Below are 16,608 nucleotides of genomic sequence, written 5' to 3'. Positions count from 1 at the left end.
ACTATATCGCGTTTTTTCCAAAATATATTAATTAATAAACCGTCGTGTTTCCGTAGTTGAATATGGCCTATTGTTACTAAAAATATATGCATATTTAAGCAAATGTGACACATTTTTTGACAAAATGAAGCATTTTCAAGCATAACACTGGCTAAATGAACTAAAATACAAATATAAGGTATTCAGAAGACACATTCAAAAACAGTGTGATGATATGTAGTACTCTACACTGTTCACTAGGTGTCAGTAATGTTACATTGATGAGACAACAGCCACCACAAGAAGTAGTGTACAGAACAGGAAGTTAAAAAAAGAACAAGAAGAAAGTCATCCAACGCTAACCTGTGAGTCTGTCTTATTTATGTCTTATTTTCTGTCAGTATATTTTCCCTCACTATATTTTGTTTTTACAAAATATAATAAATAAATGGTCGCCGTTTTGTGACTTATTATTAGTAAAACAATATTGAAAGACAAGTTATATCAAGTATTCTGGTCACTACGAGTCAGTAACGTAATGAGACATGTTACATTACAATACCTTTCACACTGCATGGAGACTGGCTACTGAGCCAGCAGAGCCGAGCCAACATGCCATGGCTGAGATCGAGTGATAAAAAGGTTCTCCTCTCATTCTGTGTGGAAGTGGTACATTTTTAGCTTCCTTGTCCTTCTTTCCCACTCTGTTTGAAATACTTTAAATGTAAGTAAATTGGAGAGGCTAACTAGTCAGCTCGGTAGCTTTCTATGCTAGCAGCAGCTGTCTGTCATGTCCCTGCATTGTAGCCTGTGCAATGTGATGTAAACAAAGAATAACAGGAGTATAGAAGTGACTGCTAGGGTGTTATTTCATGTCTACAGGGATCTAATAATGTTAAAACCCATATTTAGAAAGTCATAAACAGGTTTTCTATGATCTACCTATAAAAATACTCAGTTTAAAATTCACTTCGTGGTTGGGTCTGAAAACAATTAACCGGGATAAAAAAGGTATTCTATGTATTCTATGTATAAAGGTAATCTATTCTGTATTCTATGTATAAATGAGGAATCCTACTTTGCGGAAATTCACTTATCACGGACAAGTACGAAACCAATTAACAGTGATAAACGAGGGACTACTGTTGTGTACTTTTGTAAGTGTGCACTTGTCCAGTGTAATAAATGCCATATAACACACGCAACATTAAGGGGTGGGACAGAGGACACAAATGTTACCAACACTAGCATAGCTATGTGAGCTAAGGTGCTAACGTTATCCTCACATTTCAACGGCAACATAATTCTAGGTTAGTTTTTCTGAGGAAGAAAAGCAAACTTACAGCCCGTCTGTAGCTAACCGAGGGAGAGTTGCTTTATTTTATGACGTGTAGCAAAGCCTGTTTTCTTTGTTTGTTTGTTTTACAAAGTTGTCCTCCGTCAAGTGAGGGGCGTAAACATGAGGCGGCCTCATACCCCCGAGGAAGGAGGTTTTTGCTTTATGAAAACTCCAAAATTGAGCGTTAGTCAAAAGCAAAGCAAGTGAGGGTGATGATAGATTTTTCTCATTTTCGGTGCTCATAAACAGTCTCTAAGGACACACATTACTATTAAAACATCAGTCACTTTTGCATAAGAGGGGACCTTGAATACATTCTTCACAGCAAATTGAGTTTTGTTCACATTCACATCTGTAGTATCTCTTGCAGTATTTGTTTATTCATGTACACTTGCCACATATTGTACACTGCTGCTGTTCACTATGATCATTCTCATTGGCTGGAATTTTTGTACTACTTACGTAAACTCTTGTGTACTGCTACATAGCATAGTTATTTTGACACTAACCACAATAATAAACATAATGTTAACGCAACACCTCTCTGACAGTGTCACTCAGTGAGGATTATTATCTTTGTAACATCTTTGTATTGGATGCTATTCACTTGTATACCTAATGTTGGGGCTGATGTATTCATCTTTTGAGTTTTTCTTCCCCGTTTGCACACATCCTCCTCCTCCCCCTCAAAGACTTAATTAGGAGCCTGCTTTTTCCTGCATGGCAAAAAAGCAGCAAAAACAAACAAACACAAAAGACAAAAAAAAGCCACAGGGAAAGAAGACCCTCTGATTTTCCCACAATGCACTTTGTTATTGCAGCTTGCGTTAATTGGGAGAGGGACCGAGTGGATACCTTGTGTGTGCCCTCCCTTCTCACATTGAAAAGTCTGGTATTCCCTGCTTCCCCTTCTCCTTCTCCTTTCATGCATATCAGCCTTCATTTTGCCGGGTGACCACCCGCTGCCAACATGGCGGGCCAGCGCACAGCCAGCTTTGCAAAGCAAGCGGCTTTCAAAAATAAACCCACGCACGCTGCACTCGACCTATATGCCTTTATGCATAAGTCATTGCATGTTGATGTAGGTTGCTTTTCATGCAAACACAACATATATCCATGCACTGGTATGTACATTCTAAACAGTTGAAATGATGAAAATGGTGGAATCAAAAGCACAATTAAAAGCACCCTTTCAATTGGAAATGTTGGATTTTAATTACAGATGCATGATATTGGCTTTCTTTTTATGATTACAGTAATCACTCACCACTTCGAGCTTCGAATTTCACGGATTTCATCACATTTTTTCCAAAATATATGAATTATGTATCATATATAAATATACATAATATATATTTATTATATATGAATTCATAAATCATGCTGTTTCATCGTTATTAGTAAAAAAATATGCATATTTAAGCAGGTTTACACATTTTTGCCCTAAATTAAGCATTTTCAAGTCCAGAAATGGCTAGATGAACTAAAATACAAATACATGTAATATTGTACACTGGTCACTTGCGTCTGTGATGTTACTGTAATGTTACATGAGACACACAAGCACCAGACTGGTTTGCCAGAACAACAGACTTTTCTTGCAGATCTCAATTATCTCAGAACAGGCACAACAACCCCTAACATGGACTACTGTTGCAGCCATAACCCACACCAAGCTAAAACTCAACTCTGAACCTCTGATGTTACTTCCTGTCCACCCACGTTAAAAACTGTATTTGGAAGGTAGGGGTTTCACGAGACCTCACGAGATTACAACACGAGATTAAAACATGCCGGAATTTCTCGCGAGAACAGGGCAATCAGACTGAACTATGTATGGCATTGCTACTATGAATGATAATAAATGTAATATGGAAGTGGACGTGTGCTAGATAGGCATTATAGGAACCGCACATTAAGTGGTTTACACACGCCTACCTTGGTGTTCCCAGCATCAGCGAGTGACGTGTGGCTGTTTTTTCATCGGCGTTAGACAGCTGCAGCGCGTGTTAATATCCAAGCAGAACTCTAGTAATTCTACATTTGATAAAAGTTACGGAATATTATCATATCAAAACACATAGATGCACGGACTTGACTGCTACCTTAATCACCGTTATCACTGATCAGCATCAACATGAACTCTTTCAATACCAAAGACGCATTTATACGTTTTTATAATCCTGAGCGCCCAATCCCAAAGATGTAGTTGTACGTCTTTTATGTTTTTTTGCACAATAGGCAAAAAGAGGTGATGATGCAATTGCAAACTAATGGATATCACTTTTAGAGCAGATTCAAGCCATAAAAACGGCCACATGGTGGCAGAAGCGCATTTGATAAGAGCTCGGCATGTGAATTTGAACGGTAAACACGTACGTGACAGGAAGGAGGAAGTGGAAAAACGAGTGTAGCGTGCAGAAGGTTAGGCATTGAAAGTGGCTTATTGCAGAAATAAAAAAATAACAGACGGTACGAATTGCTTTTTGATCAAAATTGATACTATTTATTATTATTATATATTATAACATCAGTGGTTTATTTGGTCTCCAAAAGTGTAGACAATAATATTGTTTAGGGTCAATTGGTGGGACAGCAAACAAAACGCACCTGCATGGTTTTGTGTCTTCTCTTTAAATAAAAAAGTTTGTTTGTCCAGTCATATTTTTTCATTGTATTTAATGTTAAAATCTCGTCCAGTCTCGTTCTCGTGGATGCAATCTCGTGCATCGTCTTGTCCCGTGAGTTGAGTGTCTCGTGACACCCCTATGAGAAGGTCATGAACAGGTTTTCTATACTCCAACTACCAAAATATTCCATTTATAAATAAGGATTCCTACTTCGCGGAAAATCACTCATCATGGTTGAGTCTGGAACTGATAAACCACAATAAACAATGATTACTATACATGGTTATTATCCATTACATAAAATGCAGACCTCCTCCAAGGCTTAAAACCAGCATGGAGCCTAATTCTGGACGGTCTTGAGATAGAAATTATGGGGAAACAGACTAAAACCTTTAATCAGTGAATATAATAAATACCTGCCGTTTAGGATTGTAATTTACAAAAAAAGAGGTCAAGCTTTTATCTAGATTCCTTCCACAATCTGCATCCTATCTGGATGAATGTTGGTCTTATGTTTTAACTCCCTACATTCTCCTATTAAAATCTGATTACATTCAATATAATTCGACAGAGATATACAGTAAAAGAAGTTGCATACAGGCATGTAAAAGCTACCAAAACTTGAAAACCTTCCTGCTGGTCATTAGAAATTTGGTGTTATTGTTTCCTGTCAGTGTTTAGGTGAAAGACCTGAGCAATGAAATCCATCAAGCCCAAAGTAGGCCACTGGGGATGACAGCGCGGTCACAAGATGAATATCCCAGAAGAAGATGACGACACTGGCAGTCACAAACATTCACTCAGCAATCATCAACCTCATCGCCATCATGCTTAACAGAACCGGAAAAAAAAAAAAAAAACACTCAATGGTGTCTAACCCAAGGCTTAAAATATTGGTAGGTGGATGCATACAGTCAGCATTTTTATGACAGTATATCTTCTCAAGGCTTGGATATGCTTTAACACTCAGCCATTATTGTCTAAATAGCTTGCAGCTCAAGTGAGCCACAGTCTTTCCTATAGTCATGCATGTTGGTTGTAGAGTCATGATCTTGGGCTGCACAAGTTCTGCCGGCGCTGGGGAGCAGCGGTTCATTGAGGACAGTGATGAATTCCAACATACACTGTGACGTTGTTGTCTTTGACAAATAAAACAACATGTGAGGGCCGTACTCAAATGTGTCAGATAGCTGCTAGCACAGTTTGTGTCAGACAATTACCACGGGTGGCAGATGGATGCACTGCTAAAACTATTCAGAAAATGTTCCATTTTTAATGTGGTTCGTCTGTACGTGTGGAATTTGAAAACCGTTAGTTAACTCCTGGCGTTCCAAAATACTTAGTAACATAACGTTAATGTATCACCATTTCTTCCAGCAAACAATTTGATGTCTTATGATTGAGCTGCCAGGCTTGCAATGATATGTTTGGAGGGAAGTAATGACAAATCAATATGCTTGGCGGAGAGAATAATGGGGTGTGTGTGCAGCACAGTAATATTAACAAACAAGATGAATGCGTTTTTTCTCGTTGCCATGATTGCAGTGTAATCGAGGGAGAAAGGGTCGGCTGCAATGAGTTTTGGGTGGCAGTTGAGGGCCAGCGCCTGACCAACCTAGTCTTCGTCAATTTGGTTATTTGGGACATGAAACGTCACCTCCCTGGTGAGGAAAGAGACGGAGTTTGTGCGAGAGGTTGATAACTTCTGACTCAACATAGGCGAACCCCACCTCTTCTCATAGTTCAGGTTCTGGAACCAGATTCCTCGATAAGGTTTGTGACCTTCAGCGTTTGCTAGGGCGGGTTCGCAGCTGACTGCGAAACTTCCGGGATGAGACTCGGAACCTCCAAATCTGAGGCCGTGGTTCTCAGTCGGAAAAGCGTGGATTGCACCCATCTGGTTAGGAGTGAGGTCTTGCCCCAGGTAGAGGAGTTCAAGCATCTCGGGATATTGTGCACAAGTGAGGGAAGGCTGGAGCGTGAGCTCGACATGTGAATCAACACAGCATCTGCAGTAATTCGGTCGCTGTCTCAGACCATCGTGGGGTTGTCACTCTAACCTCCTCCAGAAGGTGGCTGGACTTTTTGTTGCTGCTCCTTCACATTTAGAGGAGCCAGTTAAAGGTGGCTCGGGCATCCTGTCCGGATGATTCTGGAGAGGAATGCAATCTAATGACAGACATTTTAAGAGCAAATGATTTGATCTCCATAGGAGAAGGTTAACGTCAAGCTAACGGGGGGGTTGGAGGCGTTTGGGGTGTAGTGTACGGCGCAGTAGCGATGCAGCATCATAGTCCAGGCTTTAGTAGCATCAAAAATAGACAATAACTCAACGATTCACTTTGGTGGTCGCACGGGGTAACCCCCTGTGTAGCGGGGATCTACTGTACAAAAAGAAAGCCATCAGGTTGCATTAATTGATCCCATTTTGGTGTATTTAAATCCAGGCACCTTGCCGCTCATCTATAAGCAGTGTGCAGGTTTGTCTCTCCAAACTAAACTGTACTTTTTTGTTTTAAAACAGCAGTCAGGCTTTCACCAGCATCATTATTCCCTTTTTAGATGTGAAAATGTGCAGCCAGATCCAATCAGACCTAATTTGACTGATGTCTGAGCCAAGAGAAAAACAATAACATAAAAAAAACAAAAAAAAACCACGTCTCTTGTCCACAAACGCACTAGACTGCATCTTGTAATTAGAAGCTTCATGTGGGACCAAGCATGTCTACATGCCTCAAACGTGCCTCGACTACCTCTAACCCTGCATCCCCCCTGCTGTGACGATGGATCAGCGCTATGGAGGTACAGCTTAGTTCCCGCTGAGCGAGGACGTAGAGGAAGCATGCGGCGCTGGAATAAAATGCTGCGTTTACTTTGTGGAGACAATGTTGGACCTATGCCTGACGTTGCAAAATTACATGAATCAAAAGTTGGAATTTAATGAGGGAAATAGATAATATTATACCTCACCATAGATCAAGAGCACCTCCTTCTTCACAACACACTTGCTGGGCCTGCTAGTAAATGACTTCATTCTAATTCAAGAGAGGGCTATTCAATGGAGTGTTTTAGAACTAAACACAAGTGTCAACTAAATTTTCAAACATCCATTATCCTTCCAGTATTAAAAAGAAAACATATTTAGCATCAGAAGTATCTTCCACAAGGATACTTTGACGTGCGTGGAGGGTATCAGCAATCAAACTGCAATCTAACTGGCAAACAGGCCACTATACCTACGAAAACATGATAGAACCATAATTCTCTTCTCCCCCAAGTTCTCTAAAGGGGACAACCCTATGGATCTAAGCAGCCCCCAATGGGAAAATTGTGAAAAAAAGGAAACACGAAAACCTAGAGAAATTATTGTGAGATCCAGAAAGACTTTTGCAAGATTGTGAGAAACAATGGCGAGATCCTGTGAGGCTTTTGCGAAATTCTGAGAAACTTTTGTGAGATCCTGAGAGACATTTACCAGATCCTGTGAGCTCTTGAGAAACTTTGGGAAATCCCAATCTCTCGGGACTTTTGCGAGATCCTGAGAGACTATTGTGAGATTCTGAGGAAGTATTGCGAGATTCTGCAAGACTATTGCGAGATCCTGAGAAACTATTCCAAGATGTTGAAGGACTTTGTGAGATCCTGGGAGACTGTAGTGAGATCATGAAAGACTTTGGCGAGATCCTGAGAAACTATTACAAAATCCTGAGAAACTACTGCGAGATCCTGAAAAACTACTGCAAGATCCCGAGACACTATTGTGAGACCCTGAGAGACTTTGGGAGATCCTGAGGAACTATTGCGAGATCCAGAGAAACTATTACAAGATGTTGAAGGACTTTGTGAGATCCTGAGAGACTATATTGAGATCATGCAAGACTGTGGCGAGATCCTGAGAAACTATTGCGAAATCCTCAGAAACTACTGCAAGATCCCGAGACACTATTGTGAGATCCTGAGAAACAATAATTTCTCAGGATCTTGCAAAGTTTATCAGGATCTCGCAATAGTTTCTCAAGATCTTTCAAACATTTCTCAGGACCTTGCAATAGTTTCTCAGCATCTCAAAGAGTTTCTCAGGATCTCAAAAAAGTCTCTCACAATCTCAAAAAAGTCTCTCTGGGTCTCAAAAAAGTCTCTCGGGATCTTGCAAATGTTTCTCAGGATCTCACAAAAAATTTTCAGGATCTTGCAATAGTTTCTCAGCATCTAAAAACAGTTTTTTCTGGATCTAGCAAACATTTCTCAGGATCTCGCAAAAGTTTCTCAGGATCTTGAAAATGTTTCTCAGGATCTTGTAATAGTTTCTGGATTTTTTTTCTCTCATCTTTTTTATTCCATCATGTCCCCTTAGGGGCTCCATATGGATCGGACCCAAGCTTTTAAAAATGTTCTTCTTTAGTGCTATTCTTGGACCAATTTCCAACTTATGTGTTTTTTTGTTTTTTATAAGCAGGAAAAGGGTGTGTAATGTAATGTTAATGTTTTAGTACTGGCCCAATTTCCCCCCTACATGGTGATGTTGGACATATCAAGGCATTGAACGTTATTAGTAAACAGCTGTCGGCACGTTTTGCCCTGTAAAACTTGACGTATCAGCCACAAGCTTCTTTAATAAGACGCATGTTAAACTCATTAAAATGTATAATCCCCATACTGTATTACCTGACAGTGACCCCCCCCCTCCCACCCCCCACCCCATCCCCCCACACCCCTAGTGACATGATTAAAACAGCACAGGAGAGGGGATGTAAGCAGATTTTCGTGAATATCCACCTGCATGAATTATTGAAGTACCCAGTGGCAGACGGTGCATTTGGTACCTGGGCCTTCAGCGGGGACTTAACCGACTTAATCCACCTCTTAATACCACCACTATCATTTTGCAATTATACAAACCGTCAATAATATACAAAAAGGCAATATACCAAGGCATGGCTTCAGGGGCATTTTCTGTACTGGAGTTGAACACACTTATTAATAAACCACAAATCCCAGTTAACCCTTTATCTTCCAATAAGTTCTTGCCGATACGCCTGAGTTACATTTTTTTCTGAGAATCAATAATTATCTAATAACATGACAAAAACATAAAAGTTCACCAGGGTATACTCTTTAGAGGCTGATAGCCAGTTGTAAACCGCTTGTAAGCACTGGTGTGGAAATGGTGAACAAATCCTTTCCCAGGCTGAGGCAAGCTAGCTAGCTTCGGAGTTGGCCGAAATGTCTTTCTATTTTTTCTAGTCCGCCTTGAAAATAGATTTTAAGATTGCCCTACAGCAAGTCAATTTCTCCCCCTCGTCTGTCAGCCATTGTGGACGTGATTGTGTGTAAATCATGACAGACTATTCAGCTTGTCGTTGCTGATGTTATTGTGGGCTAGCTAGCTGGCCCTACTGAAATCAAATCTAACTTGCACATCCATATAGTAATAATAATAATAATAATAATTACATTTGACTTTATATAGCACTTTTCAAGGCGCCCAAACCTCTTCACAATGAAGTGAACCCATTATTTATTCACTCCTCTGTCACACACTTGTGGTGGCTGCCAATTCGCGCCTACGGCCGCTCCGACCACCATCAAACATTCATTCACATTCATACACCAGTGCGGGCCGTACTGGAGACAAGTTGGGCAAATTGTCTTGCCCAGGGACACAACGACAATGACTGGGTGGAGGAAGCGAGGATCAAAGCGCCAACCTTCCGGTTTCTGGATGACCTGCACTGCCTCCTGAGCCACTGGTAGAAGAAGACAACAAATGTGCTACGAAATGAAGATAATAGACTATTGGGAATAAATTAATACAATTTCATGGAACAAATGCTAGAATTTAAGTGGTAAATATAGGTCAGTGCTACTGATAGTGTTTCAGTCAGCAGAGAAGGCTTTGCCCTGACGGCACACTACTGGAAGACCTATAAAGGTTAATGGTGTCGTTGTACATTTAACGGACCGAAGTGAAGACGCCAGGTGATGACGTGAAGACATTTTACCTCCAAATAACGCGCTGAGTGGCGGTACAGGTCAGGTACAAGGGCGTTAAAATATCCCCCTATGATTTGTTATGTTGTGAGTCCGTGTGTTTAATTAGATATCAACCTAAAACTGTCAGAAAGGCTTAGACATGTAAATATATATGTAAACTAAGCCTGCAAATCAGTAAATATGCTTGAGATTTTTTTAAAAGTGCCGTTATCAATGATACCCCATGAAGGGAAACTGAACCATAATCCCTAAAATGAGCAAGGAAGTCATTGATGGTCGGCACTGGCAACAAAATACTGGGTCATAGTTCTTTCAAAGGATACTAAAATATAGATTATAAATGCATGGTACTAGATAACAACCATGCACGCCAGTGGGCATCCGCAAAGCAGGTTCCAGTACGGTATGAAAGAAAGAGGGTAAATTAGGTCACAATTTCAGCAAAAGTAAAGACAGAGATACATTTTTTTGTCTCGAGATGTCAAACACAATTTAAAGGTGATCAAAATGATATTGTGGTATGTGATCTGCTCGCAAAAATCTGGTGGCTGCATTTATGGTTTGTCTAAAGATGGATTGAATGGGTGTCTTCGTTGAAAATGACAAAAATAATCACGTTAGTTGAATACTTTGAATGGAGACAAATTTACTCAACACACTCACCGAAAATGATGACCTGAAAGTATTTTCAAGTCATCAGGCTAAAGTCTGCGTCAAGCCCAAGTCGAGTTGCAAGTCTTTGATGATATTGTCAAGTCGAATTCAAAATCATCAAAATTGTGACTCGAGTCTGACTTGAGTCCAAGTCGCATGACTCAAGTCTGCTTATCAACTGTGCTTATCTCTGATAATACTCAGGAGTCCTGTCATTCTTTTGAGTCATGTTTCTAACGCACAGTGCTGTAGTGCTGAGTTTAGGCCCTCCCTGTCACGCCCTACCCCAATACGACTTGGGATGCGTAGCTAAACTCACAATGGCACCGGTGCCAACGTAAACGACGTGTATACAGCGCCTACATGCATATACATATACATACAGTCATGGAAAAAAATATTAGACCCTTTGTTACCTTTGTTTGGACAAATATAACAATGATAACAAAAATAGCTCATCAGAGTTAATTTTTTTGGCAGTACAATGCTTTAGCTATTCATGTAAGAACTTAGGTGATTTTGTTTATTATCAAGAAAACCATGGAAGTTGCCAGATATCAGCTCTTAAATGAAACTCTTATGAGCTATATTTGTTATCATCATTATATTTGTCCAAACAAATGTACCTTTAGTTGTGCCAGCCATTAAAATGGATCAATAAACTGAAGAAACAAATTATATTAATATTAATAGTACAGTATTAATTTAGGGGCACTGAAATGAGGCAATAGTAATGCACAGCAACTTGGACACGTTTCTCTGTCGCCGACACGTCCTCATTATCCATCGCATTATCCGTACAAGGACACATTCTGAACATCAAAGTTACAACATGAGCTCGATTTTGCTCAATTAACAAATGGCTCTTGCATCCGCGATTAACTGGAACATTGCCACAGTTGCGTATCAATTATGAAGCTGTGCTTGAATTGTGCGGCATGTATACACACACAGTACTGTAAAACTGCACATTTTGCACATAATTTATTGTGGGTTTTATTTCATATTGGTGAATTTATTACTAAGTTATTTTATTTCTATTACTGACATATTTCTATTTCTAGTCTATTCCGTAAAAATGAAAAGGCATTGTGTTTTTGTAAAAAAATTGTAAGTGTTCCTTTTTTTAAGTACCGATTCGGGCAGTGTTTCAGAAGTAGCGATTTGCCAATGATATCGAATAATAAGTAAACAATACCCAACTATAGGTAGGACCAGTGCAGCAACAGGATACTACATTGCTCCACTTGGAGGGCCAAAAAGCACATGCACCATGTAGAAAATATTATAGTGGCGCAACACGTTCACATTCTAAGGCTTTACTCACCATTTTCACTACTAAGCAAGCATGCCTGTTGATTTCTCATGATTTCATGGCAAAGTGCTGTGGTCCACAAGGCTTTAGACTGATGCACTAAAGCAGCATTAGTCATTTTCTACAGATTGCAGACATGGCAAATTTAAGGGGGGAAAAAAAAGGCCAAAGCATTTAGGGTGAGGAGGGCACACCAAAGTTCAAGACGCTGCTAGTGAATAAAGCAACCATGTCACTCTAACCTCTGGAAGGCTTTTAACACTTGCCTTACTTTGCCCTTTTCCGGTCGTTAAAAGCATCAAGTCTCAGGCAAAAGGAATTAAGTCAGGTTAAATGAACATAGAAGTCTATATGGGTGGAAAAAAACACACAACATAATTGATTGTGAATGTCTGCTGCTACTTACCACTTTGAGAAGCAATCATCCCTTCAGCCATGGCCCGCTCTTCACGGTGGTCTCCCCGATTTTCACTCTTTATCTGAAAGATCACAAGAGGGGGAGAGAAATAAAGAGAATAATGGGAAGGCTTTTAAGACAAAATGACAATCAATACATGAAGTGTTTTCAAAGCTCACTTCTTGTAAATCAGACTTCTATCGCAAATCCTAACCATTGCTAGCCAGGGGAGGTGAAGTAATGGCGACTGAGGAGCAACACACGTACTGAAATCTTCATTTGAAGCAGCATGGAGTACACTCAAGTGGGAAAAGGTAATAATTTCATCTGTCATGATTGTACAATAGAGACGTGGGGGAGGGAAAGTCAGCGTTTGTTGCATTTACTGGTTGCAATTCACTATTAAAAAGGAGAGAAGAAGAAGTGATTCAGCATTCACGGCCCTGAAAATTAGTAAATTTTCGGTCAAAAGAATATTTTCAGGGATGTCTGATAATATCGTCCCACTGATATTACTGGTCCAATATTGGCATAAAAATGTAAAATGTAAAAATGTCGGTCAATATCGGGATCGGGTTTTTCCCCATACAGTGTTCCTTCACTCCATCGCGGTTCACCTTTTGCGGACTCGCTGTTTCGCAAATTGTTTTTGTACAATTTTCATGCTTTTTTTTTTTTTTTTTTTTACAGCGTATGAACACTGTTACAGGCCGAGCCTGGCCCTTTAAGAAGAATTGCATTGTGGGAAGTTGAGTGTTGTAGTTATGTGCTTTAGCACGAGGCGGCAGTGTATCTTTATTCGCTCTCTTCTGCCTACACCACCCATTGTCTTCTGCGTCCTGATTGGCTGTAGACCATTGTCTGTCAATCTCCTTTGTGCCGTCTTCTGTTGTGGTCATGGCTACCAAAATAGCTAACCGTGTGAGCTGCTTGCTAACCACCAATACTGTAAACAACAGAAGAAACAGAAGATGCTAACTGCGTGAGTTAGGAGCAATGTGTTTTAAGAGGAATACAAAATTGCTATAGCCGAACGGTGCCAGGACAACAGGGCACGGTCAGAGGAGTTAAAATACGTGCGAGTTACCTCATAATTTCTTCTGTCCAAACTAGTAGGCTTAACTTTGAGAATGTTTAAACAAGCGAGAACATGTTAATGCCTGTCTGAGAAAAGTGTATAAAGTGTATAGTGAGGGGTTTTACAGCCTTAAAAAGTATATAGTAATTGTACAAAAAAATGGCAAATTTCCCTTATTGCGGGGTATTTTGGGAACCTATCCCCTGCGATAAACGAGGGAACACTATAATGGAAAAACAATTTGAAAAACTGCTGAATATAGGCCTATGGAGTCCCGTACGACGGAGCCAGGGTGCATATAACCTCACCAAACCGCGTCGTGAAGCGTGGAAATAAGCCTTGGTGGCTGCAGTAACAAGCTTGCTCGCTCTGTGCCTGACTAACTTTGTCTGTGGTTTGGAATTATTTCCAAGTGTCTCCTTCAGATATTAAACTTGTGATGATTGCAAAGCGTTGGTTATGCGAGCCGAAAGGCGAAAGCCATCAATCGAAAATGTGTGTATCGCACTGGATAACCAGCCCTTTTCTATCATGCAAGATGCCGGAGTCACCAGACGTGGGGTTCCTCGAGCCACGTTTTACTATGCCCAATCGCAAGTATGTCTCAGAAGTTTGATTACAGTTGTACAATGTTGTACACAGCCACGTCCAGAAGCTAATTGCTGATGCTGTATCCATTAGCTTCACAACAAATATCTGGTCTTCAAGCGTTAGCCAGGTTAGCATGTTGGGCTTGACTGCTCAATGGTTAGATAAAGACATTGTGTTCATTCCAAGGCAGGAGATATGTGATGTCACACATATCGGTATTGGTTGAAATTGAGAGTTGGACAATATCGGCTTATCGGATATCGACAAAAAAATCCAACATCAGACATCCCTAATATTTTCTTAATTTTTATTTTCAGTTTTTCTGCAGAAAACATATCAAATTCACCCTAAGTCGGTAATAATTTATAAATACATGACAATATCTACAGTAGGTAAAATGTACAGCATACTTGTACCACTGTTGGGGTGTCACAAGACGATACACAAGATTTGGGTCTATCAAAAGACTTTTCTTAAAAGTACAATGAAAAAATATATATTGCAATCTACTAATGTAACTCCCACTACGTCACACTCTTCTGCACTGTGTGTGTATGCTAGCGGCCCTGCCTCCACCCACCAAGGCAAATTACTGACAAAAGGGTTCACTCCATTCATGTCGTTGTTCTATGGAACAAGCATGCCAAGATGCTGAAAGCAATGCACAGAGCCAACACGCTTCCTGCCTGTTTGGAGGTGGAGGCGAGAGACAAGGAAAACACACGTGTGCATGGCATTTTCATTTATTGTGTGATTTATTTCATTTTCTATTGTCCCAGACCAAGTGCCCAAGGGACATTTTTTTTCCTGAAAGAGAAATCTTGTCACATTTTAATCTCACGAGATCTTGTGACACCCCTAACCACTCTTAGAAAAAGGACACAATTTTCACATCTTAATGTTTTTATGCTTCACTGATCATGTTTTTTCATCAAGTGCTGAGATTTCGCACTTTGTTCGGCGATCCTTGAACACAACAAAGTTGTCTACTGTGACTAGCTCCATCGTTATTGTTCATTAGTGGTGAGCACCTATACATTTTATACTTTAAATGCGATTAATAAGTGTGTAAGGTGTATTTAGGGCTTAAAGTGCTCATGACACCAAAACACATTAAACGTCTTACTTTCGCAGTGAAAAGTGACATTGACTTTGCCGGTGTTAACATATTGCCATGCACATGTGTGTTTATTTTCCTTGTCTCTCGCCTCCACCTCCAAACAGGCAGGAAGCAAGTTGACTCTGCATTGCTTTCAGCACCTTGAAAGGCATATTTCCTGTGTTAGATGTGTGCTGGAATGTTGAATTATTTACAGTTTTTTACACTTTTCGTCACTGAAACAAGTCTCCTGCTGGAGGCTCGTACTGGTGACTGGAGAAAGAGGAGGAAGTGACGTTTCGCCAAGAAGCCAAATTGACTATCATGTTTTCTCCAATGAATTTCTGTTTGTTTTATATATTTTTATATTATGCCTTCTCGTGGTGTTGAAGGCTTTTGCTGGAACATTTAAGGAGAGGGAGAAAGCTTGTTCACATTTCCAAAAGACGCCATTCGCCGCATGCTTCGGTATTTCGGTAGTTTTGATACTGTGCCTTAGATAAAGGAAAGTTGCGACTGGAGGTACCGGAGAGTGTTCCTACCATCAGCTGTTCCGATTATCTTTCCTCAACTGAGCCCGGGAGAAGCACAAGCGCTGCCGCAGATGGACATAATACGTCTAAAACCCAGAAGACGTGCGAGCGTGGAAAAGCGTCCCAAGGTGGCAGTAAGTCAATCCACACTTTTTCTTCTAATATGTTCTATTAACATTCTACAAATCTTAGAATAATATGAGTTTTCATGCCAAATTACTAGCCTCTATCTTCAATCACTGCAAAGTCAAACAACATACTTGTGGCCGATTTTGCGTGTGTTATGTCATACTCATCACAACACAATATCAGTGAATGTTATTATTGTGTTATTGTTGCAAATGTCACTTTCTTGGCTTTGCTGTACGTTCATGGTGGTGTTTGTTTGAATCTGGTTGATGGAACGTGTTCCCGACGGGAGGTCGTAGCCAAGATGGCGGTGGTTCAGAAAACTCACTGCGGGGATGTTTGAAAATCACAACTTAATTTCTTTCGTATTTTATAGTTGTTTATTGGTAGATGACAGCAGAATGACAAAAAAGTTGTATTACAGTCATCCCTTGCTACATCGTGGTTCAAACATCGCTCCCTCACTCTATCACGTTTTAAACAAAATTTATTAATCAATAAATGATCACTGTTTGGTGGTTGAATTAGGCCTATTCTTAGTCAAAACATATGCATTTATAAGCAAATTATATGTATTCTTTGCCAAAATTAAGCATTTTCGATCATAAACATGGCTAAATTAACGAAAATATAAATATAAGGCATTTAAAAGATGCTATATATTGTGTAATATCTGTGACGTTGTGTGCGCCTTTAAAAGGCGGGGCCTCGGAAAAGATGTGTGTGATGTCAGCAAGCTACTGTAGAGTTGCTGAGTGTTAGCATGGTTAGCAGTGTGGAGAGCGCAAGTGACTGGCGTGAGTTGTGGCTGACAGCAGCTACTGTGTGAATGTTCACTGCGCCATTGCGGTAGTATTCTACTCCACTGGC

At 40.2% G+C, this 16,608-nt stretch overlaps 1 protein-coding gene across 5 annotated transcripts in view; it reads right to left on the bottom strand.

The window, feature by feature from the left end:
- The window catches only part of lingo2 (leucine rich repeat and Ig domain containing 2), a 252,837-nt gene that overhangs the window by 110,379 nt on the left and 125,850 nt on the right, over positions 1 to 16,608 (bottom strand). For all 5 annotated transcript variants that reach the window (XR_008572877.1, XM_054791870.1, XM_054791871.1 and 2 more), the window contains one exon: positions 12,318 to 12,390. The gene's annotated coding sequence lies outside the window, so the exon portion shown is untranslated. The remainder of the gene's footprint in view (positions 1 to 12,317; positions 12,391 to 16,608) is intronic.

The sequence above is a fragment of the Dunckerocampus dactyliophorus genome, chromosome 11, assembly GCF_027744805.1.
Source record: "Dunckerocampus dactyliophorus isolate RoL2022-P2 chromosome 11, RoL_Ddac_1.1, whole genome shotgun sequence".
NCBI lineage: Eukaryota > Metazoa > Chordata > Actinopteri > Syngnathiformes > Syngnathidae > Dunckerocampus > Dunckerocampus dactyliophorus.
The sequence above is the reverse complement of the archived record's forward strand: the minus strand, read 5'-3'. Positions and strand labels throughout refer to the sequence as shown.